The following is a 25,809-nucleotide window of genomic DNA, read 5'->3' on the forward strand; positions in this document are numbered from 1 at the left end:
TATATCAGAAGAGACAAGCATGATTGGGAAGGATGGCATTACAAATGAGAGATAGACCAGGGAAGTCTGCTAAAGTCACACATTGTTTCTTTGTGTAAAGTCACAACCATCCTTAAGAATATTTCCAAACAGGGTTCTGTATTAGACAGAAAGGATGGAGACTTCTATAGAACAAAAGACTGCAAGTACTGTTGTTTAAGCAAAGTGCATATCAACTGTACAATTTTTCACCTTTCCGCACACCTTTCATGCTTGTAGACTTTTTTTTTCAACTCATTTAAACTCATTTCATTTGAACAGATTATAATATGCATTTGGGTCATGGACAGAGAGAATGAATCAGTCATAGTCACCTAAATTAATTTTTTCTATTTGGCATTATCATTTTCCTTAGAGAGACTGATTTATTGTCATTATACACATAACAGTTATGGAAAGGAAGTAACTTTGAATTATTGAGAGAAATAAACACCAAACATCGTATATGAAATAGGCAGCAACTTCCTGTTTGTGTTTAAAAAGAAAGTTGATGCTGAACAAAAAGGCATTTAGCCTTGAACAGTACAATGCTTCTGGGAAAGACTCATCGTTATTCTGTTCAATGTGATCTTGAAAGTTAGATATTTGCCCTGAATACAGGGCAATGCAAAAAGAATGTTTTTCAAGTGAAATAACAGCACGCTTCTGTAACAAAATTGTCAGCAATAAGGGCTAGAAGCATGCAGTAGAGCTCTGCATTTGGTATCACATCAACATAAGGAAAAAATTTTAAACTTGACATTTTTGTTTATGAGAATTAATAATGTTCGTAGACTTTATTTTCTTCCATGGTATAAAATTGCTAAACAAGCCTAGGCCAAACCCCCAGATTTAAATTCTCTGAACTAGTAAGTGTTTTGAAAATAAAATTTAGACCCAGAACATAATTTCTCAGCTTGGCACATTAAACCAATAGAGTACACCTATATCTTCAATCTAGACACTAATGTACTGGTATAACCTTGACCTGATTTGAATTTTGCAGGTGTTGAAAAACAGCAATTCCTAAAAACTGTTTTAAATATGATCTCCATAACTTCATAACCATGATAGCTATGAAAACCAGAAATCAATCTTCAAAGATATTTAATATCAGCTTTACTGCAAGTATTCACTATGCAAATGTAGCTAAAGTTATCCATTTCTCTAAAAGAGCAATTTTAGATTCCGTTTTTTACCTCTTCTTTCAGATGTCACAATTACACTTCATACAAGTTGGAAAATTTAGCAGTAGATTTATTATAGCTGTCTCCATAGGTAAAGATTTTTTTTCACCCTGTAAATTAATGACCCCATCAAAGACGTCTGCAACAGACAGAAAAACAAGCAAAACAAAGGGGAAAATAAGAGGAAGTCACACTGTACTTGCCAATGTTCCTTATTTTACAGTTATAAAAAACTTATATTAGCTGGCTGAGCTTTAACTACAGTTCCTTGATTTCATGAAAATCCTGGCTTTCCTACTCCTAAGAAGGACAAAAAGAAGAAGAAGATGAACCGTTTGTGTTGCTGACTATTTGTGTAAAAAAGCTTGAAAACAAAACAAAACAACAACAACAACAACAAAAGCCATTTGTTTTGACTCTTAAACAAAACATATTAGAGAAGCCTTTGGACTTTCCGCATAATTATCATCTTTGGAATCTATCATAACATTGGTCACTAGTTCATTTCTAAATCTTTCTGGGCAAAAACGCCTGTCAGGATAGTCCTAAAACTTGAGGGAAGTGAATAGGGTAAATGATTTTCTAATTTTCTTACTTATTTACTGTGATTCTGTGATCATTCTCATACAGTATCACAGTCAAAGGAAACATTTATTCATTTCTTGGACATGCCTGTGAAGGCTTCCTCATGAATTTGAATACCATATATTTGCTGAAATGTAACAAGAAGCTCAAGATCTTCAATATCAATATCAAACCATTATAATTTTTATGGCCCTAGAAACTGATATCTATAACAGCTATATTTGGGCAGATCTGAGTAGAATAAGCATCTTCATCATTGCCTAATCACTTTCAGCCCACATCTACCTCATCTATGGCTCAATTGATTTGATTTTTTTCTACAGCTATAATGCATGTTGGTTGTAGAATAGAACCTAAACTTAGACGCATATAGTTTAAGATTTTGTACTGTTTTTAACCCTGTACTAGGTAAAAAAAGGAATGACAACAAGAAATATTCTCAGGTTTGCCAGTCTTTTGCTTTTAGGTGAGAGAAATCTTGTCAAACATGATCTAGCACAGAAAACATTACTGAAAAGTCACCTTATGACTTTTAGTAATCGATGGACTCAGTTTTAAATGGACAAAACATTTACATGCCTTGACTTTTCAAAAATATCATGTATTCCAAGTCCCAAAATACAAATTCTGGTGTGGGATCTGAACAAGTAATTCCAAGACAACTATCCAGCCTACCTAGCATCACATATTTATCTTTATTATTATTGACTGAATTGAATCTACGTACCCCTGTACTGGATCTACATACATCATCTTAGAGTCTGCATTAGTTTTACTATTTCTTTATTTTCCATTTCTTTTCCCCTTTCGGTCTCTACTCAGACTGTTTTATAAATCACTGAGTGTATCCTGCTGTTATTGCCCTCTACGCAAGTATTGTCATTTACTTCCCTGCAGCCTGGATCAAACTACAAGTTATATAACTGAAGGTTTCTGCAGGTAGGATATTTTACTGCTCGTAAATACAACTTCCTCACATCATTCAAAACAAAGCTAGGTATTAGCAAATAGCAGCAAATACTTAATCCTTCTTTTCCTTTTCAAAGGGTCACCTTTAATAGCTATATGCTGTTGTCTGAATGACAAAAAAAAATGCAAAAAACATTCCTCAAAACTGTTTACCATTTGTCTCTAGGAAATTACAAAAAACATGAGATCCTACATTACAGTGAATATTTAAAAGTAATTCCATATTGCACTTTGTCTCTAAAATTAATATGTCCTAAGTTCTGACAGGAGAAGAATTAAGAATGTATCTTGCTTTCAAGTCCTTCTAGCTTGCCGTGTTGTTGGGTGGTTGACCAACATCACAGCATTTTACCAGAATTTTAAGCCTGCCAATTATTTATTCCATGCAGTGCTAGGGGTCTACCATTGCCTCCTCCCATAAAATCTTCTTGTCATTGGATTTCTAACACCATTAATTTGGAGATACTTAAGTGCTGCAATGGAAAACATCTAGTTCACTTGAAAAAGGGAAAAAAAAAATAGAGGGAAATGAATTTATATGAAGATCCTAATGAAACTCTGAACTGCAAAATAGCATTTACATTCTGTTGAGAATTACATCAGCCTTCTATTCTTTGCATTTATGTGAGATCTGACTTGAAAACTCATATGATATACAAAGCATTGAAATATAATTCCTGTTGACATTACAATAGATTTAGTAATATATTTTCAAAATTTCTTAAGTGGCATAGCTTTTTGCAACTCCAAGTAGCCTCACATAGGTTTAAGACATTCTCTCTATTCATCTAAACATGCTAAATCCAGATTCTAAACAATCTTAAATTTTGAAAGACAGACCTAGACAATTCTGAAATCTTTGTTAATTCATTTCTTAAAAAAATTAGTAATGGTCTGGTACTTTCAAAGTACTTTCAAAACCCTACTTTTCATCAGCATTAATGAGTTTAAAATTTTCAGACAGATTCTTGTGTCTTACAAACTGTTTTTTTAATCCTAGGAAAAAAAATAAATCAGAGTTCTCAATTTAAATCAATTACATTGTGATATAAAATATTTATTCCTAAATAATTGTATTATTATTATCATCATCATTAAAATTTTTACTACTGGAATAATTGAATCATGTCTAAAGCACAGTGAATAATAAACATTGTCCCAATAAACATATTCTCTTTCATTTTTGTAAAATATTAGGAATTTTTCTTATTTTTTCTCTCAGTCATATCATCATTGCTGTTGGAATTACATGCTGAGCCCAGAGAGTGTGCACAGTGTAGCTTCCAACTTCTGAGAGCTTAAAATTTAGAGAGAAAGGTAAATCAGTGTGAGCATGTAATGCCAAATAGAAGATGCGTTTGTCAAGAAAGAGGATTATAACATTTATTCACTTCATCTCTTTGTTTGATGTCTATGTTATCACTGGTGCAAGAAGAATTTCAAAGAGAAGGGTGGAATTTGGCTTAGCAAAGATGTAAGTGAGCTCCAAGAGGAAAACAAAGATATTAAAAATGAAGAGATCGTTTAAATGGCGTTGGATTAAGGCAATTGAGAATGTATGAAAGCAGGGAAGAGTTAGAGAATGGAATATGAGAAAATTGAATCCAACGGGAAATGCAGAAGAAGTTTCCAAAGGGATTCAAAGACAAAGGTAGTGGGGGACAGATAAGAAAAATTCATGGCAGCATTTTAGAAAATCAATTCTAAAAGGCAGGAAATTATTGTAATGCAGGACCAAAATAGGTCCATGTAGTAAGGGCCGTGAAGAACATACGAGTATTTTTAAGAGTAATCGAGAATAACACATAATTCATGTGCTTTGGCAGAGTTCACAGTTAGATTACATTTCTTATATGTACTATGGAAGCTTGAATATTGCCTTCAAGCAGATATAAAGGTATATATTTTACTCGTTGTGAATCTTAAATATCAAGATTTTACTTAACAATTACCTTAGCCATTGACTTTTTGTTAATCAGAGAAAAATTCTACTTTCCAATTTACTTTCCAAAAATATCAGGAATGCAAATAATTGGTACACCATAAGTAATCTGAATGTGTGTGTGTGTCAGAAATTCCTGAGGACTACCCTGCAAAGCACTTGAGAATTGAGTAGTTGGACACCATGTAACTGAAGGCTTACATGAGGCAAGTAAATTTCAAGATGTAAAAAACTATACTTCCAGCGAAGGACTCATAAGTACTATATAAGCAATATTACAATGAAACAACATAAATTAGTGAGCAAAACTAAAATTCATTCATACAGAAAAATAAGTTTACTGAGGAGCTCCCATTGGTCTAGTGGGTTATCTGTTCGTATATATTTGTATTCATGAAAAACTAACATTCTGTCTTTTCTTTCTCCTTTGAGAAAGACAGGAGGGACAAACACAACTACAGATCTTTTTGCAGCAGAATTTTTTGAGGGCCCAGCATGAGGTACAAATGCCCAGGAAAGACCACAGTGACTCATCACTACAACACGGAAAAATAATGAGATGGATCAAGCCAATGCAGAAAGAATGGTAAGAGAGCTTGCAGCTTCTAAATAGGCAGTATCACAGGCAGTGACAATGTGAGACAGAGAGAAGATAATATGCTAAAAGCAGAAGACCCCATAGCAGCATTCAGATGTATTGAATAAACTGATTACAAAGAATTGCACACACACACACACACAAAATGTAGAAGCATGAACACGTGAATGAGGGGATCCTAAACAAACAGCAAAATAATGTATGGAAAAAATCAGAAAAGCTATGGTTTAAGATCGAGACATAAAGAAAGCAATACGAAAAGAGAGTACCTTATATTTCATTAGGAGCAAGCTGAGAGAAAATATAGATCAATTATTTAATAGGGAACTTGAATAAATAATAATACTAAGAAAATCAAAATGTTTACTGCCTTTTTTATATGAATCTTTGGACAAAAGGTTGATAGCAACCATGCATCTAATACAAACTTTATAATAGGGTAGATCAGACCACTAGAGGGAAAGAGAAGAGGAGGCTCAGGGGAGACCTTACTGCTCTCTACGACTACCTGAAAGGAAGTTGTGGGGAGCTGGGGGTCAGCCTCTTCTCGCAGATAACCAGTGATAGGGCTAGAAGGAACGGCCTCAAGTTGTACCAGGGGAGGCTCATGTTGGAAATGAGCAGACATTTCTTCTCAGAAGGAGCAGTCAGGCATTGGGACGGGTTGCCCAGGGAGGTGGTGGTGTCACCGTCCCTGGGGGTGTTCAAGGAAAGGTTGGACGTAGTGCTTAGGGACATGGTTTAATGGGTGACAGTGGTGGTAGGGGGATGGTTGGACCAGATGATCTTGGAAGTCCAACCCTAATGATTCTATGATTCTATGATTCTACAGAACACTTAGAATAGTGAGATGTATTCAGGACAGTGATGGGATGGATTTCAATACACAGTTTTAAAGGAATTAGAAAAAGTGATCCCTTAGTCATTTGCAATGAATTATCTGAGAGAACTGGAGGAGGAGAGAGACAGAGGTGACAGTAAACACTGGAAGACTGGAGACCAGTAAATATAATCTGTATCTTCAGAGTGAGTAAAAAGTAGAACTGTACATAATGAACCCTGAAAGATATTGTGGAAAAGTATTAAACAACCATTTAATTAGACCCTGAAACAAGTAAGGTAGGCAACATCTCAAAAGGAAGTACAAAAGCATATTCTGTCAAAATCATCTCATTTTATTTGACAGTGTAGAGTCTGTGGAGAAAGCAAAAGATATTTCATATCTTTACTATGGAAACGAACTGCAGCTAAAATTATCTTGTAGTAGTGGAAAGACTGGACAAAATAAAGTGTTCAAACTGTAGCGTTCAGTAGTTTCTGGCTATCTCTGGAGGTGGTATCAACATCTTTTATGGCCTGTTTTGGGTTTTCACTAATAGTTTGAATGCTGGAGGAGAGAGCACACATAAAGTTTATGTTAAGAGCAAGCTGGGTGAGTAGAAAGCACATTAGGAAACGCAACCATGTTCAGAATTGTTTAGCTCATTTGAGGAAACAATCTGAAATTAGTAAGATAAAATAAAACTACAAAAAAAAAAGATAAAAGACAAAATTGTGATTATCTTGACTAGGAAGGAGCTATACAGAAAAAGCTTGGGGCTAATAATGGGTTGTAAGTATAATAGGAGGCTAAAAGTAGTTCATTAAATATTTTAATCTGATGTAAAACAGTCATACCATTACAAGGAAGAGTCTTGCTCTCGTGCTCCCACATTATCCTCCCTTTTGTCACTGAAAAATATTTGTTTAGCTATTTTGTAAACCAGATCAAAGGAACAATGCAGGTGACATTTTTTATTTTTATTTTTTGGCACATTAGTTTTCATCTCAGAGGAGAGAGATGTGAACAGAAAGGGAGGCTGCAGCAAGGCTGACATTCCAAGGTGTGTTCTTTTTTCACATTTTAAGCTGGGTTCACAATGTAACACTTCTCCTAAAAAGTGATGTGAGATGCCCTGAGAGGAACACTGGGTGTTAGACAACAAAGACAACAAGTTCCACTGGGTGAGCACCTGCACTCCATCCCATCACTATAGTTCAGAGAAGTGCAGGACAGCCCATCTAAGAAAGGAGAACAAAGTGTGGAAGGAGTCCAGAGAATCCTTTGAAGGGACTGATGAGGAGGAGTTGATGGGTATGGATCAATATTTTTCAAGAAGGGTCCTGGTATGCAGGATCCTGTTTCAAGTTTCTCGGCTTCATTCTAGGCATCTATTTACTAATTAAAAAAAAAAAAAAAAGTACTTTCATTTTTTAATTTACAAAATATATGTATATAAAATCTATATATATGCTTTAGCATGTGTTGTCATCTCCATTTCATGTAACACGGCAAAGTCCATCAGCTCTCTAGATAGCTTTGAGTAACAATCACCTAGCCTGCAGATGCAACTTAATTTTATATATATTTCTTCATTTCCTGGATGTTTTTGGCAAATGGTTCAAAAAAAAAAATTCAACATAAAATATAACCTGTTTTCAAATCAGGCCACTTCTGAATTGTTTTTGACAGCATAGGTGCTCACAAAATTTCCATAACAAAGATTTGAACATGGTAAAGTTAAGAGCAGAGTTTCCAAAAAGCTTTGGGAAGACAGTGATATGGGCAGAATGATGACATTTTGATTTTTGCAGCTGCTAAGAGTAGATTCAAAATGGTCTTGAAATAATGGCTCCAAAATCCAACTAAAAGGTAGTCTGCTGACACTGAATAACCTTACTGCATAAAAAATCACTAACTGCTGCCTGGAAAGGATTTTTCTGCAAGAACTGTATAATTAATTTTTAGTTCCCTGTTCTTAGTCCATTTGTGGGACACGAGAAAGATTGAAAAAAAAAAAAGATAAAAGAATGATATAGGGCCTTCTTGGTCTATGATGTGGATAGGAGGGTTGGGAGGAGCAGCTCTGGGTCTTGGGAACAGCCACTCTGTCATCTGCTCATGCATACTTTAAAAACTGGATTGATTCATATAAGGATTACATACAAGTTACCAAAATGATTTTGAAGTAAAGATGAATGAAGATGAAGTGTTTGCATGTTATGGAAGATGCTTCTTTCAAATGCCACTTTTTTAACAGTACATGGACTGGTTCTGGTATGCCCAAGGGTAAAGAAGTTTTGCATAGCTGGGTGGAAAGAAAACGTGGTTTCCAAATTTCATTTCAAACATTCTTATGTCACAAAGATTAATGGCTTTGCAGAACAACATAACTTTTACTTTGACCAAGCCCTTTTAACTAACTCATTAATTAGTAATTATTGGCTTTAAAAAAAACAGCTAATAGTAATTTTCATCCCTCTTTACACTTGGATGGATACTAAGTAAGTTTGTATTTTCCTGGTGTGTTCAAGAACCATCAGTGTATGTCTAGTAATAAAAGACCAACTTCATTTTATCACATTTAATGTTGTATTTGATCTTTCCTATTTCCTAAATTTCTTCCCAATGTACATGGAACTGATTTCAATCCTACATAAATATGTAAGTAATAATTAAATAAAGTGCTTACATAAATACGTATAACTAAATGTAAGAGAACATATAAGAGTACAATACTTTGGATGTATGGAATGAATGGACTGTGAAGTTCCACAAGTACAGGGGAAGGGAACAGAAGGGAACAGAAGAAAAGGGGAAAAAGGGAAAAGGGGGAGAGGGGAAGGGAGAAAGAGGGAAGGGAAGGGCAGACAAGGCAAGGAAAGGGCAGGGAAAGGCAGACAAGGCAAGGCAAGGCAAGGCAAGGCAAGGCATCACCCTGGTGCCACTGGCTGCCCTGCTCGTGACGGGGTGATGGGACAGACCCTGGGTGTCAGACGCTGCTTCTACTGACAAGGTGTCCATTGCCCCTCAAGGGAACGTGGACTATTTCTTTGCATGTTAGTAGACACTCGCAGACACCTAAATGTAGACGTCTGTCTTAATCCAAAACTAACTCCCAACTCTAGAGGTAATTCCAAGAAAATCTCTGGTATGAGACTTCCTGGACAAAAAATAGCTTTGACTTTGACACATGAGAAGTTTTTATTGGTGATAAGGAACTCAATCTAGTACAGTACTTCTTCCTAAAACCCTGCATGAAATACACAGACTTTTGAATCATTCAGCAAGATGAATAACACGACCCTGTCAATCAGCTTGCTATCTTTTAAAAATCCAAAGAAGTTTATTAATCTTGTGAAAGGCAATAGTTGCTCTCCAATTTCATCAAAGGCTTTGGTGTTCTGAAGTGACCAGAAGGAATACTGGAGCAGATGTATCTCAGAGATAAAGCTGAGGTAATAAATGGATAATGATGACTTCTGAATGATCACCCTTGTTTTCTGACAAGATTCTGCAATATTCTTCATTTAAGACTGTAAGAGCCCTGTATTTCAGCTGATATTGTTTGTGTTCCTTTGCATGGCACTGTTTTATAAAATAAAGATCCTATCTGGGTACCACAGCCTGCTCTCAAAATGCTCTGACTCCTGGGCAGAAATAGACCTAACATATATTCTACAGTCTGAATGACAAGGGCTTTGCTAGCATTTTATTAGGAATAGATAAAAGACAGCATTGACAATTTTCGGTCTGACATGTCACCCTTTCTCTTGAGTAGGAGAATAGTAATTGTACCACTATAATCAACTGGTGTAGTCTCATATTCCCAAATGGACACAAATCACAGTTTATGCCTGTGAATAAATGCTGCAGCACCATAATTAAGAGGAGCAAGAGGGAATGCCTTTATGGTCTGGTGAGTGGTGACTTAAGCTGATGTACAGCTTTTTGATTTCTTCTGAAGATGGTGGTGCTGCTAGCACTTGAATTGTTTCTGCCTGTGTTTTTTTCCCCAATTGCCCTCTGCAGAAGGTTAATAGCAGGTTTAGAATGCCAAAGTTTTCTAGCCAGTGAATCACAATTTCAGATTTGTCAGTTAGTGATGTGAAACCAGCTGCTATTTTAAGTGGAACGCTTACACTTCCCTCCCGCCTCGCTCCACAGATGCTCTTCAGTTGTATGAAGAAATTGATCATTTTGTCTCTTCTGCAAGTCTTCAGAATGTCACTAATTTCTTATTTACCACAAAATTTTCATCTTGTGTAACTCACGCTGTAGAAGCGCTACAGCTACCCTATATGGTTTGCACTGATCTCACAGCTGGATAATGAAAGAATGAATGATAACCAGCACAGAATTAAAATTCATAAGTATGGAACTTGTCATAAACATGAAACTGCATCCTGTCTGTAAATATCTTGTAATGATGCTGGGAATTAGTATACTTAAGTCATTTCCAGGTTAAAAATTCATTACTCCTGTTATGAAGAACAACTTACAGACAGATTAGTAAAACCAGCCTGATTTTACAATTATTATTTTCTTCTGACTGTCATGCTATTTACATTTTGTGTTTCCCTCGACCTAGACAACTTTTACTACCAAATGTCAGCCCCAAGCAGCTGCAGAGAGTCAGCAGCTCAGATTTGCATTGTTTTTTTACATCTTCTGGGGCTTTTCTGCTCCCTGCTGCACATAACAAATATTAGCGTAAAGGAGAAATATGAAGTATTAAACATTTTGATCATCCTCAGGAGGAGTACCTGTCAACAGAGTTTGGCCAAAACCTTTCTATTCTCAGATGAAAGAGGAAAAAAAACTGCCATTACAGAATATTGACACTTCTAAGTCTGCTTGATCATCTTTTCTTTCACCATCATCATTATGATTCTATATCATATATGCTCCTATGATATCCAGTTTTCTCTGCTCATAGATCATCCTACATTTAGCTTTCAATTTCAATACTTCATTGTATCAGTGTGAAATGTGGTCATAGTTTAGCAGCTACAAACCTGTGGTTTTTATATATAATGAAAACATCACAACATTAAAATACGATCGGACTCTACAAACAGAGCAATGATTTAACTGGTTAACTGAGGAAAATGTGAAAACATGTTCCCAAATTCTAATTAAAAAAACATGGCTTCTAATTAGTTTTTTCATACTTCAGGAACTATACTATAACCAGTTAGTTACTCAGCCTGAAATAAGTCTCTGCCCTTGTGAGGAAAAAAAAGATCACTTAAGTATTGACATCCATCCATACTATTTCCAGCATTGCTACTGCTTACCTTGAGTTCCAGTCTGTATTAGCAGCAAGTAGTTGAGGCCCATTTGCTTAGAGATTTTAAAGTGTCTTTCAAAATAGAGTCCAAATTCCAAGGATCCATTTCTGATGCCCTGAAAGTCAACAGAAGAGCTATAGAATGTACATTTCTGTCTTATATACATCACCACGGTTCATCATAGGAAAAATATTATAATTAAAAATTCTAATTCAACCTAAAGACATTTTTGCTAAATTTTAAATGTTTAACAATGTCAAAATCCAGAAAATTGAACGTATTCCCCTCCCAAGCAAAACTAACACTGAAAAAGACTAGCTAAAAATACAGAGGTAGATGAAATAGCCAAGAATGAAGTTAGCCAAAGTTTCCTGAATCTTACAAATGTTTTGTTTGGATTTGATTCAAGGTTATGATTGATTCTTATTTCATACAAATGAGTTCATTCCTCTCAATATACCATGTCTGGCAGTATAATACACACCCTAATGGAGACACATACTTTACAAATATTGGAGTGTAAATTAGTAATATGTTGCACATAAATAGTTGCAGGGAGGAAGGGGAGGGAATATTATGTATCAGCTACCAGAAACATCTAAGATATAGTGTGGCGAATATGTGGCTGATTTGCAGTGATTTATTTATACTCTATATTACCTGTTTGTGGGATGGTATGGCTGTATCAACTTGCTGGAATGTCTACTATACGCATATGTTGATTTACATTTATAAGAGAGCAGTTAGAAAACTGTCAAGAAGGCAAAATAAAGATTCTCAGTAAGCAACCTGCTGTTAAACATTTCAAAGGCACTAGGAAACAATACCTGAATTATTAAGCTATTCGAGGGACTAGCCAGGTCATTTCTTTTGCCAAGATGAAGAACAATAAGATTAGAAGAACAGTAACATAGTAAAACAGTCACTCTAGAAGGTGGGTGGAAGCTTTATAATGCAAGATTAAACTTCGAGCTTCTGACAATGATAAAAAGAGGCAAAACCTCTAGATAGAAACTTTCTACTAAGCATTTTAGCTCTAATGAGGAGGTAACTGACTATAATTAGCTTTTCCATGGTTAAATTAACACCATGAAAGGTGTTGAGTCCTGACCTTATTTGGTACAGACACTGAAGAAAAAAAATTGTAACATTTCCAAGTTCCTTTTTACAAATCAAAGCCATTTTTAAATGAAGGTCAAGCACATCGGTACATGCAGACAATGGCTTTTGGAAAGCATTATGTTCCTTCTAACTTAAGTGATCACTAAGAGCGATGACCAGCAAAACCAAACTGACCTGCAATATGAAAAGAGACACATTTTTTCTGGTTTTGCATTGTTACTTTTTTTACTCTTTGCTGTTTGTGGTATCGTCTCCAAAGCTTAAAAAAAAAAAAAAAAAAAAAAAGGAAAACTGTAGTCATGAATTTAATGTCCTTCCATGTTTAGACTTCCCCCTTTTTGATACAGATTGCCAGGCAACATTGCTGTCCCCAAACCTTGATACAATGGAACTGTATTTTATTAAGTTGGCTTTCATGAGATTTTCTCTCAACATACATAAATTCTAACAAATGCCTGGACAACAGCTAAAATACGAGCTAAAATACAATATGAGGCACTCAGCAGCCACAGCATCTTGGTAAACAGGTAATGTCAAAGGAATCAGAGGCAAGCAAGCATGAAATAGTAAAAACAAGTGGCTTCAGCGACAAATAATCAGCATCACAATTGGGAATATTCAGGAAAGAAACAGAATTAATTCTGAAAGCTCCAGACCAACAAAATAATCCACACACTTCTGAATGGGCTTAAATTGACATGTGTGAGTAGCAGCAAGTTGAGTGGAGAAGCGCAAAAAGTTAAAGAAAATTGCAAACATTTCCAGGAGCTGCGCTAATCTTCCAGTGGTAACAAGATCAAATGAGCATGAATATTCTGGGAATAAAGGCTAGCACAGTTAACACTGTGATGCACTTTAAATCAGATGCACTTTAAATCAGAATGAGGCTTTACTAAGTGCAAAGGGATGGAAAAAACAGGTTCAGTACACAGTTCAGTCAAAACAAAGGAAATTAAAAGACCTAATACTTTCTGAAGTGCTGTGAGGCAATGTCTCAGGAGGTAGACACAACCCTGGATAAAAGAAGAACACAAAGACAAAAGAAGTCCCAAACCCCACAGTGTTGCTCAGTAAGGACAGGGAGCAGGAATTAAAGCTCCATGAAGTCAACCAACAAGAACACAGCAGATAGGGCACGAGATGTCAAATATGTACATTAATTAATTAGTAAGCTTGAGAGAGAAGTGGGTACAGAAAAGATATGACCCACAGACCTCTAGGATTTTACAGGAGACTGCATTATTCTGATCTCTGTAAGAATTAGTGTGGGGTCTCACAGCACTGGGAACAAGAGGGACTTTGACTGCAAAGGCAGAATTATCTGAGCACATGAATAAGGTAATTTAAAACTCAAAGGGAGATACCTGACTGAGAAAAACGTACCTAAAAGGTTCAGCCATCTGTCATAAATACTGTCATACAGTAGTTTAGCAGCTTTCTATACTGCATATTGTACTGACCTGCATTAACTTTGTTTTTTACTTTGTCCTGTACAATTTATCTTGAGAAGGAATGACACACATACAGAATAAGCTGTTGTTTCTATATGAAAAAATTGAGCAAGGTCACCCCACGCTGTGTTGAAAGAGGCATTAATGGCATCTCAGTATCTTCCTATAGCAGCCCCATTTATGTATGTCATCACAGTAAAGCACTAAGCAGTCACAGCACTAGAGCAAAATTAATCAATATGCAATGTACTGGACTCCGAGCAAAATTTTAGTGCCGTTTTTAAAGGTACCTTGAGGTATGCTTTGGTAAATGGTAACTTGCTAAAGGTAGCCTGAAACCATAACAACAGGATAAGCACAGCTTGCTTAATTTTCTTTTCAAAAGACTAAAGTATAAAATAGAAAAACATATATCATGCTTTACCTAAGCAACAATATCCTTTTGCAGCTGACAAAATACATGGAAGGTGTTTCTTAAACTCAAGTTGCCTGCAGTCAAATACACATAGAAAATGAATTTTCTGGAACTTGCTCATAAAGGGAAATAATTTCCATTAGGTCAGCCTAATGTGATGCCCCTGTTGACTTACAGGTTATACTTTAAATATATCTCCTATATTTTGAATTAATTTCAGGCTCTTGAATGCAAGCACACAATGGGAATAAGTGGGAGGACATTGACTAGAGGGCACAGGAACTTTTTCCAGAAATGTCACTTTTTAGTAATACTGCATAGGACCCAAACAGGACGTGGTCAGGGCAGATTGAGTATTTAATACCAGACTGGCCATGCATGTAGATGTAGTGCATTTAAGTATGTGTTATATTGCCTTTATGTTTGATGCTAGTACTGTTGGAATTAATGGAGTTATCTATGAACCTAATCACTTTACTGTGCACAGAGTAATCTTTTTTTTTTTTTTTTTTCCCCTAGTAGTAGACATCCTCCTGCTATTTTTGGAGGGCCAAATGCAGCATATTTAGAAGTACACAGAGTTCTTCTGCCAGAGGACTTGCTTTACATTTTGCTTTAGCCTACCTTTTGTACGGGTAGTTCATGCTACACATTTCTTTGGTAGACATGAGACATGTTGTGCAATTCAACTTCCTCATGTCACATTCCCCTTTTCTCTAACTGCCCAGAAGAGTCCTACTGGTTTTCATTAGGTTTAGACAAGGATGCCTCAGGACACCGTTTCTCTCGCACAGCCCCATGCAGTTACAACTAGATTTGAGTGGGCACTGATAAGTGTTTTACTAAAGGAGGCCAGGCCTTGTGTTTCAAAGGCACAAAGGGTGCCCTCACAGACAATTAGAGTGCTCTGCAGTAATTTGCTACCTTCCCACTCCCAGGAGTTTGTTTGGATTTCCACGCTCTCTGTATGATATTCAAAATTCTCTACCCAGAGCCCTAGGATAGCTGCCTAGTCCTGAGATGTAGGAAATACAGATGGGTAAGTATCTCTCCTAGTCTTAGACTGGAGAGTCAGGGCCTTATGAGATAACTCAGACAGAAAACCTGGTCCTGGAATCTTCCCTGGGGTTGGGTAAAGAGGCTTTTCAGTTTGGGTCTCTGATTTCAGTGATTACTATAAATAGTATGTTAAGTAACACCACTATCAATTAAAAAACAAGCACACAGAAAGATAATTCTTCTCTTTGAAAGAAAAGTGGCAGATACCTGTTGACAATTTATTATAATGGATAGCCAGAACAAAGAGAAGAACCTGTTTTTTTCTTGAACTCTGAAAAAGTATGGCAGCAATAACTGTGCTTTACAGACACACAGATACCTTTGGGTAGGATGTTGTGTGTTTGTGTAGGATGTAGGATGTTGAGGGTTTTTTGCTCATTGCTTAATATTGCCTGTGCAATGAACTAGAAGCCTAAGTTTGGGATGCAGATTTCTTTCAAGAAGCCACAGTCATCTGATTTCTGACGCACTTTGATCCTTTTCTTCATCATGTTCTTAACCTGTAGAAGTTAGCATGAAAACTATCCAGAATAGAAAGGCAAATAACCTCTATTTTGTCCTCCATTTACCTAAGAAAGAGCATTTTTATCTTAACTAATTGTATTTTATTAAATTAGAACCTAAAATTGTATCTTTACACTGGTACTTTATGTGTCGTGTACTGGACAAAATACTCTTAAACATGTTCCAAGCTGATAAGGAACAATGTCAATACTGTCACAATACTCTTCCCAGTTTAGTTTCTTTTAAGCTTTGGGAATAAAGGCAGACAAAGAACATGAAATGGGAGCAATTACAACAACAGACAAACAAACAGCAAATCCTGCTCAGGAGGAGCTGCCAGGCTGCTTTCTCTCGCTTTCAGCACTTTCCTTTCTTCAAGGACTACCGACTTGTTGTCTACACAGTTTTTATCATTGCTTCAAAAAGCTTGCTTAACTCTCCAGGACTTTCCGTCCTCTCTTCAGCAAAATACTAGCATTTTTTACTTACTAAATGTTTAAGGACTAATCATATAGGCACTTTTTTTTCTTTAAACAACAGAAACTACTTAATCTATTATGACAGAAACTAGGTCCCAGCTGAGTTTCAAAATCTGACTAATAAAGAGATAAAAGATTCACCTTTATCAAACAAAAGGTTTGTTTGACCATTAGAGAATAGAGAAAGAAGTTAAGAATCTAATCTTAAGATATGTGAAAGGAAGAGAAAAGATGGAAGACAAGAAGACATACGTGAGAGAAACATAACCTTTGTAAACGTTCTGGATACTTTCTAAAGCGAATGCCATGTAAAGTATTGTATGCATTTGGCCTCCATCAGTTTGAATAATGCAACCGGGATCAAAATGACTGTTCACAAGAATTAAGTCAGATGCACACTGAAGTGTTTGCAGCATAAGAGCTGTTGTTGTAACAAGATGATAGAAAGTACTAGCCAGGGTCAAGCAAAACATGGCTTCAACAGCTGTTACAAATTTTAAAAGTAAAATTTTTACTGTGGTAACTAGTGGAGAATCAATATTTTCCTCATCAAGTTTTGTATAAATTTTATATCACTAATGTTATATCATTAAAAAAAAAAAGTGCAGAATTCCAACTGTAATTTTAATGTCACTGAATTTGTCATAAGTGGAAAACAAAGGTGAGAGACTAGTTCATAAAAAGTAAGTGAACTTGAACAAAAATCATTACGACAAACATTAGAGGCTAACAAAATCCATGAAGGAAAAATGCTATATCCTACTCTCTCCAAGGTCAGTAAAAGTGTCTCTATTCAAGTCATCAATAACTGTTAAATTTAATATTAAATTTAAAATGAAAACACTGAGGTATCTACAGAAAAGCTGTACTGTAGTTTGGTATTTTGGAATAAATTAATGAATTGTGAAGAAGCATTTGGAATAAGTACACTCCTAACATCATCATAAACACATTCTTTGGCTAGTCTAAGATTAACATTGTCAGTGAGTAAAACATCATCACTCTGGCAATGGAACATAAATGGTTTCTCTCCAGCAGGATTCTTTAAGTTATAAAGCCATCTCTCATCTGCATATATATGCTATTTAGTCTTTAAAATAAAGACAAAAATAATTTTGAGATCTTTAAGTGCACAAAGAACACAGGACTATTAAATTACATGTTTGCAGAAGGTGTTGTTGCAAGCTTGTGCCACGAGATAATTAGTTTTACTTCCATCTTGTTCAAATTCACTTGAAAATTAAGGTGTTCAGTTCTGAATTTCTGCCAAACACTGCGACAAAGCATAGGCTGCAGCTGAAGCATCAGGAAAGAGAGAGAGAGGGAGAGCTGGGAGCCATCAGCAAAGCAAAAGAACATTGTGTTGTGATGGTGAAAAATTGAAGTAGGAGGCAGCATATAAAAAGAAGGAAATACAATGGTTGTTATGCAGAGCCCTAGGATGGTGCCATTCCACATCAAACAGAATAAAATAGAAAAAGAGAAGGGAAGAATTTGGTCAACAATCTAATGATAGTCTCAAAGATTTTAACATAGACACCCCAAGGCCACAAACAGTTGTCAAAGTTGCAGCAAAATACAGTTCAGCAGCACAGAATATTAATTATGGTATTGATTTGAAGCTCTGGTTTAAAATAGAGATGCCATGTGAAATAAATAAGTACAATGATAAAGAAGAGAAGTAGGACCTCTAGCAGATTATAAACCACGTCTGAGTAATGATCTGAAAGTGATAAAAATGGTGGTATCCTATTTCCTCCTTGGCATTGAAATGGTCTGTCCCATTTACACATACAGAACCAGAAAACAAATCAAAAAAAAGGCAGACAGCATATAACATCACAAATGTTGACCTAGGGTGGCACTAAGTAAAGCTTAATGCTCAGTACCCATTGGTATAGGAGATATGTTGAAACAAACAAATTCCTAACAATCATGAGGCAATAGTCAAAGAAAAAGTGGGAATTTGTACCAATTAGTTCTTTATCCTTGTAATCAGGGTCAGAGAAAATAAAGACTAAATGGACATTAAAAATCAAGCAGCTCTTTTGCTCTTGCAGCTGGCTTGTCCGAATTAAGAATCTAACAAATGGACAAAGAGGAATCCTGCACTCCTGTTGTCTGCAAGGCTCTCACTTGGGCGAAACGCCTGGTCACACAGGCACCCTGCAATATACTGAATTTTTATTCTAATTTACAAAATCATTTTGAAAGGGTCATAAAGGACTTGATTTTAAAGGACTTTTTACAAAACTAATGAATACCAGCTGCCAACACCAAAATTGTCTCACCAGTAAGCACCTGAAGGATAAGTGTCACTCTTGCTGAATCCTACTAGTAGGTAGAGAACTATGAGGTCCTTGATGGATTTTACATTTAAATCTAGCAAACAACTCAGAGGAAGGCCAGTTTGTTTGCAGGGGCTGTTGCTGGGTCCACATAACACATAACTGACCAAAAACTGGGGCATTCAACTAGGGCAAGGAACCCTAAGTTCGATGTCTTCTTCATCAGGCTGTCCCTTTGCCTTACCAATAGTACTTGTGCTTTTCCTGTCTGCGTGCACAGTCCCATAATTAATAAATAAATAAATAAATACTAAAGCAAAATACTGCAGGGAATGGGAATAGGGAAAGAGAGAGCCTGTAATTTAGGAGATAAACTGGAAGATGTGGGCTCTTTCACTTAGAACCTTTTTGGGTTTGAGTTTTTGGTATGTTTTTTTGTTTGTTGGGGGGGGGGATATTTTTCCCAGTAACAATTTATGATAAACACATCTGCCAGGATATACGATATGGAGTTAGTGTCCTGTCCAAAGCAAGAGACAATTTAGAGTCAGGGCGGTGAGACAGTACTCCAAGCATGTAGCCATTACATGAGGTGGGCACTATATGCTGGTAGCGCATGTAATAAAGGCTTTGCAATTGCCTATCAAACCAGCTCCTTTGAGGACTCTGTAATCAACTAATTTTGCAGCTTCTGCATCCTAATCACACTTAGCCCAAATGTACCTGCTCAGCACAATGCAGTTCTACACATGCTCAGAAGATAAAACTGTCAATGCCTAAAGGACTACAGGTGCAAGGAGCTAACAAAGCAGGACAGTATGCTTGGTGCACTTAAAACTCAATAGGGACTACATTGTACAGCAAGAACATATTGCAAATGCACGTTAACAGCGTATTAGTTGCAGTAACACAGCCTTTGCTATTACAGAATTTAAAAAGTCCTCAGACAGGTTTTTTTGTTGTTTTGTTATAGATGTCCCCAAAGTCTTAAACATCTCCATATTAAAAGAAAAGAGGAAAAAAAAAAAAAAAAAAAAGAAAGAAAAAAGGAAGTAGGCATATAAAGCATAATACAAATATATATATATATATATATATACATAAAGCAAAGCTAATCCTGTGACTCAAAGTCATACATTGAAGGGCACACAAACCAAGATGGGATTTAGAGGGGATGTATTCTCCTGTTCAGGTGAAGAAGAGAAACAAAAGCTATTTTACCTGGGTCAAACAATGTCTGCACTTTAACATCCAGAGCAACAAGCATCAGAACTCAAATGGAATCAGCTGTCTCTTGAAATAAATTACTTGCATGTTCCTACAGATGTGGTTATTATTAACAAATGAAAGTTTAGGATTTCATGAGCTGTCAAAAGTATATATGTGTCTCCTCAGAAGATCTTGAAGGTGACCTCTGCAAATCTTACTCTGCTTTTTAGCACAAGTATGTGAGAACAGATTCTAGAATCGTGTTTAATTAAAAAAAAATGTTAGCCTAGTCATTGTTTGTTTTACAGCAGTAATGTTCATATCTACTTTGTATTATTATTCTTTTCAGTTTGTTATTATTACTGATATTAACACTATTATTATTGTTTGTTCTTTTTGTTATCAATTTTGTTGCTATTACTTATTCTGAAAAAGGACTGGACAATTTGGCCTCAGAATATTTATACTAATCTGTCCTAAATCACTGCTCGGAGAAACAGGGCTAATAAATGTGTATCTTGATACCATATGAAAAATGAGTAATGCAGACAGGTCTTCAACTTGACTAAAAAGCAATAATACTAAAAAAGGATACTTCAGAATTAGAGAAGAAATTATCCAGTTATGGAAATTTTATTTTACTGCACTTATGGGCACAAATCAAAAAAAAAAATCCAGTTTAAACTGGACTGAAATATCTTTTGTGAAAACAAACTAATGAGAAACTGAACAGCAGATTTTGGGGATAGAATTTATTTTTCATAGCTCTAAATAGTTACAGTGTGGACGTAATGCACAAGCTTCTCAACCTGGCCTCCCCTTATAGTTGATACAGAGCAACAGGCACATTCAGGGAGTCATTCATCTGACCTACTTCCGATGTATACTGTAGGATAACATACAACACACCCTGGGGAAGCCTATTTCTCTGCAGTGACCACAAAGGGAGTTTCAGGTGACTAATTCAGGAAGAACTATAAACCTATGAACATTTGTTCAGATGAATCCCACCCTAAATGCATTCTTGAAGAGGAATATGATGCATCAATATTAAGAGATACATACAGAAAATTAGAACATACTGAGGAAGTAGGTTAGAAGAATAATTTAAATTTTCCGGATCAGTTGCAAAGAAGTTACTGTGATCAAATCTCCCATAAGTTCTGAAATATGTCTTGTTATACTATAAAAATCAACTTTAAAATGAGCTTATTAGTGCACATTGGCAGCCATGAGCTGGTAAAATGTACAGAGACCACTTGGAAATGTGATGCAGAATCCACACTTGAAGGAGCACTTGAAATAACCACCGTACATCTAAGTGTGAGAAATTAAAAACATACCAGAAAGGGCAGGAACACTTGCTTCTTGATTTCTATTTGAAGACCATGTAGAGAAGAAAGACTTTTAAACTGTTGAAGATATCAAATGCACTCATTTGACTTTCTCTGGCCAACATAAACAAATCCTGAAACTTTCCAGAATGTAAATGTAAATTTCAGAGAAATCCTTCAGGGAGACACAAATAAACTTGTTTGCCTTGTTTCTTAAATTAAATGGTTATGTAAATCAACACATACCTAGTAAAAGGTAGGGAGTGCATGAGTTCCTGCTAGTTAGGCTCTGTTCATCTGCTGTGGGGGACACCTGTTTAGCTAGTAAGGAGTACTATAATATTCTATTAGGACAGCCAAGCAGTGGAGAAAGTTGTCCAGAGGAACTGAGCTCTCTGTTTTTGGAGGTTTTCAAGACCTAGCTGGACTACATGAACTTCCACAGTACCTTCCAAACTATATGATTATATGATTCTGTGTGTATGTGTGTCTCTTACTTACACACACACATATATAGAACTGATTTATAAACCGTGACAAAGTGAATTTCTGATTTTCAAGGAACAACACACAGAACAAATGTTCTAAATGAACCAGGGACAAAAATGCAATTGACTATGGCTAAATGAATGTAAAAAGTCTCTCTCTGATACTGCACCTTTCCTCTTGTCTAATACTAAGAGTGGTATGGCCAAAACGGACTCAAAAATTATGCCACCATGTTTCTGTTGCACGTCCACACACAAAGTCAGATATAGGAATTATTTGAATCGCTTATAAGCTTTGAGTCATCTCTATTTCTATTATTCATGCAAATAGAGAGATGTCTCTCAAGCCAGCATTTCAGGTATAATTGCTTTTATCAGAACTACAAAAAAAAAAAAAATAATTGACCTGATAATGTTTATTTCTCTTTTTCTCTACATACTTTGTTTAGGTAATATTTCTTGCCTTTTTTTTCAAAAATGACAGTTCAGAAAAATGCAGAGAAAAATCTGTATGCAACTTATATCAGAATACCTGTATACAAATGCTACTTACTGAAAAGGTAAAATCTTGAGCTTAAGCTAACCAGTCATCTGAAAACTTAAAAAGAAAAAGATATAAAATCCAAATCTTGTAAGTGCACAAAAAATTTGCCAGTAACTTTACTCTGGAAGAGCAGCATTTTGTTTCATAAAGGTTATAGATAATACATAGAAAATCTCTAACATGCTTGTCTATATTTAATTCGGCAATCTAGGATTAATGAAACATGTAATGCTTTTCTCAATTTGAAAACTTGGGTTTATAGTGTAAATAACAATATAGAATGACAGCAATGAAATCAAAGTACATTTTTAAAAATACTTGACCAATTAATTTTTTATGAGAACAGTAATAACAGTAGTGTCTGTGGTTTTTTGTGGTTTGTTTTTTTTTTTTTTTACTTTTTACTTTTTATAATTTCATGGACCATTGCTCTGTACTAACAAATAGTAAGTCATAAACTTCTGTTAAACCATAAAAAGAAATTTGCGCTTACCATGAGAATTGTGAATATTTTCTGTGGGATCTTACTCTGACTTAGTATCAGCCAATCCCACTGTTGTTAAACTAATTTCAGTGGCATTGCACTTGATATTTTTCAGTGTGTGACCAAAATCAGCCTCTACACAGTTGCATTCATTATGTAATGGTGGTCCATCAGAATAATCTGTGAAGCAGATTCCACTGACACTTATTTCAAGCACAGAAGTCCATAGGAATCTTTGAGACCACTGGTTTAAAAATTCCTTCAGCTTAATCCAGAAAGATAACTTTAATCATTATGAGTAGAGTTCATCCACTTCATTTTAGATGTCAGGAGAAATAATCCAGGTGTCTAGAGCCATTTTAGATCTTCTATGATGTCTAAGTCACCTGCATGGAGTTAGCAGGAATGACACTGAACCTGCTGAAGACCTATATCCTTCTTTACTGGCAACTGGAGATGGGGATATCTGGCACTCTTGAGCTAACTTTCAACACTGTTGTGGGTTAACCCTGGTAGGAAGCTAAGCTCCACAAAGCTGCTCCCTTCCTCCTTCCCAGCAGGATAGGGAAAGAGAATCAGAAGGGTAAAACTGAAAAAACCCTCAGGCTGAGATAAACACAGTTTAATAGGTAAAGCAAAAGTTAAGTATGTAAGCAAAGCAAAATAATTTTTTGGGGGGTAGACCTGTGTGGAGCCAGGAGTTGGACTCGATGATCCTTGTGGGTCCCTTCCAATTCGGGATATTCTATGATTCTATTCTATGATTCTATAAGGAATTGATTCACTACTTCCCATTGGCAAGCAGATGCTTAGCCATTTCCAGGAAAGCAGGGCTTCATCACACTTAACAGTTTCTTGGAAAGACAAACTCCATCACTCCAAACATCCTACCTTCCTCCATCTTTCCCCCATTGTTGAGCATGACATCATATGGTATGGGATATTCCTTCGGTCAGCTGGGATCAGCTGTCCAGGCTGCATCCCCTCCCAGCCTCTTGTGCACCCCCAGCCTCCTCACCTGTGGGACAACTTGAGAAACAAAAAAGACCTTGACTCTGTGTAAGCATTGCTCATCAAGAGCTAAAACATCAGTGTGTTACCAACACCATTTTGGTCACAAATGCAAAACATACCACCATATGAGATACCATGAAGAAAATTAACACTATCCTTGGGCAACAGAACTCAGCTTGGAAAAATATTTATTAGTATCAATATTGGCATTGACACGGGCATTATTTATGTCTGAACTACTTCCACTAGGGTCTTTTTATAGTCAGTGGGGAGAAGTAAACTCTTCAGGATATAATTCATATGAATTATTTTACATGTCTATAAATAGGTCAAATGATATACCGGACTCAGTCATTTCTTTGTATTGGCTATGGAAGAAATCCTAATAACTGCCTGCCCCCTGTGCTTTCAATCACTTTTACACCTACTGAACATAATGACTTAAAGCGTTATGATATCACATGATTCAAGTAATTTGCTTTATTCTATCTATTCTAAATGGCCTGGCCATTTGTTACTATAGCACCACATGGCGAACATCTGTGGAGGAAGAGTAGAGAGGTAGTTAAGAGACGTCTGCTTTACGCTGATAGCACACTTGAAGAGACAGAAAAGATTTGTAACAAGGATGAAGTATGTATTTATTCTGCTTCGCCATGTGTTACACAGAAACATAACCACAATGATATTACCAAAATAAAATACATCAACAAATATGCAGTATCTCCAGATGCAAAGTAAACATAAGAGACTACCACATGAGAAAAGTGATAGTCTCCAGTGTACCTTGTACCTCTCAGAAGGGGTTATTTAAGATATTCTGCTCCTAGATGAACCATTTGTGACCACATGCTAGTTAGAAATGAAGACTGAAAGATCTGTAGTTTAGCATTTTAATACAAGACACTTTTTCCATCAAAGACCTTCTTCAAATCTTGGTTTACATAAATGAAGTGTGTTTCTTCCACTATCCTACCCCTCCATGGATACTGACTACATTCCAGAAAATCACCACCACTAGCAATCCAGTAAGGGAAGCCAAGCTCTGCTGATGAGTCAGGGATGAGGTCTGGTGAGACAGAATGAGCAGTACAGGCTCAGCTGAAGACACTGATTCCATTCTGCCATCAGATGTACATTACTGATCTCAGCAGTTTAAAAGAAGAGCATGTATTTGATACAGCTGACAGCAGCCTTCTGGTTAAACTGCTTTTCAGCTGGTAGACTACTCTGAGCTTTGTTACAGAATTGATCAGTAAATGCACACATTTTTTTTTGTACTTCTCACTGTAGTTAAGACAGTGAGTAATCTGAACAACTATTTAAGCATTATTAGTCACTGTCTTAAATATGTGCAAATGGGGCCTGTGTGCATGGATCTTACTGCTTGCCAACGACAGGGCAGAAAAAATTCACTGTGCTGAGTGTGGTCTGATGTTCAGTCCAACAGCATGTGTCAGGGAGTACACAGTAGAGAAAATCAATGAAATTAAGTATAAGAGAAGGGAGAAGACAGAGACAAGAAAACTTTTTCTTAAAAATGTAGAAATGTAAAATATTGCCAAAAAAAAAAAATTATGAGAGATCTAGAACTTGAGAATGCTTGTGTGCATTTTATTTGTACCCACTCCTTACAAAACCACTCCTGCCTCATATCCTGTTAATATAGTATGTGTAAAGAAATTAAAGCATGGGCTTGTGTGAAATTATCCTGTTATTCCTTGAAATAATTCCCAATTGGAGGTCTGAAGAATGGGATCACAGACAGGTAAAATCTGAGGGACAACTGAAAGAAGAAAAATAAAAGCGTTACACAGAAAAGGTGGCGGTCCAAGGAGAGACATTAAACATGAAGGGATGAGAGCAAATGTAGCAGTTAGGAGTAACCTCTGAAAAGCAAAAGCACAGAAGACAGAAGTAGAACTTAGAAAAGGGTATGGGGGCCCAGCCAGGAGCAGGAGAAGCATTTGTATAAACTCTCTAATGAGGACATACTTCATGTGTC

At 36.2% G+C, this 25,809-nt stretch overlaps 1 long non-coding RNA gene across 2 annotated transcripts in view; it reads right to left on the reverse strand.

Annotated features, from left to right (window-relative positions):
• The window catches only part of LOC310897340, a 96,430-nt gene that overhangs the window by 15,416 nt on the left and 55,205 nt on the right, over nucleotides 1-25,809 (reverse strand). For both annotated transcript variants that reach the window (XR_014582232.1, XR_014582233.1), the window contains exon 3: nucleotides 11,420-11,528. This is a non-coding gene — a long non-coding RNA (uncharacterized lncRNA). The remainder of the gene's footprint in view (nucleotides 1-11,419; nucleotides 11,529-25,809) is intronic.

Source organism: Anser anser, assembly GCF_964211835.1.
Source record: "Anser anser genome assembly, chromosome: 3".
Lineage (NCBI taxonomy): Eukaryota > Metazoa > Chordata > Aves > Anseriformes > Anatidae > Anser > Anser anser.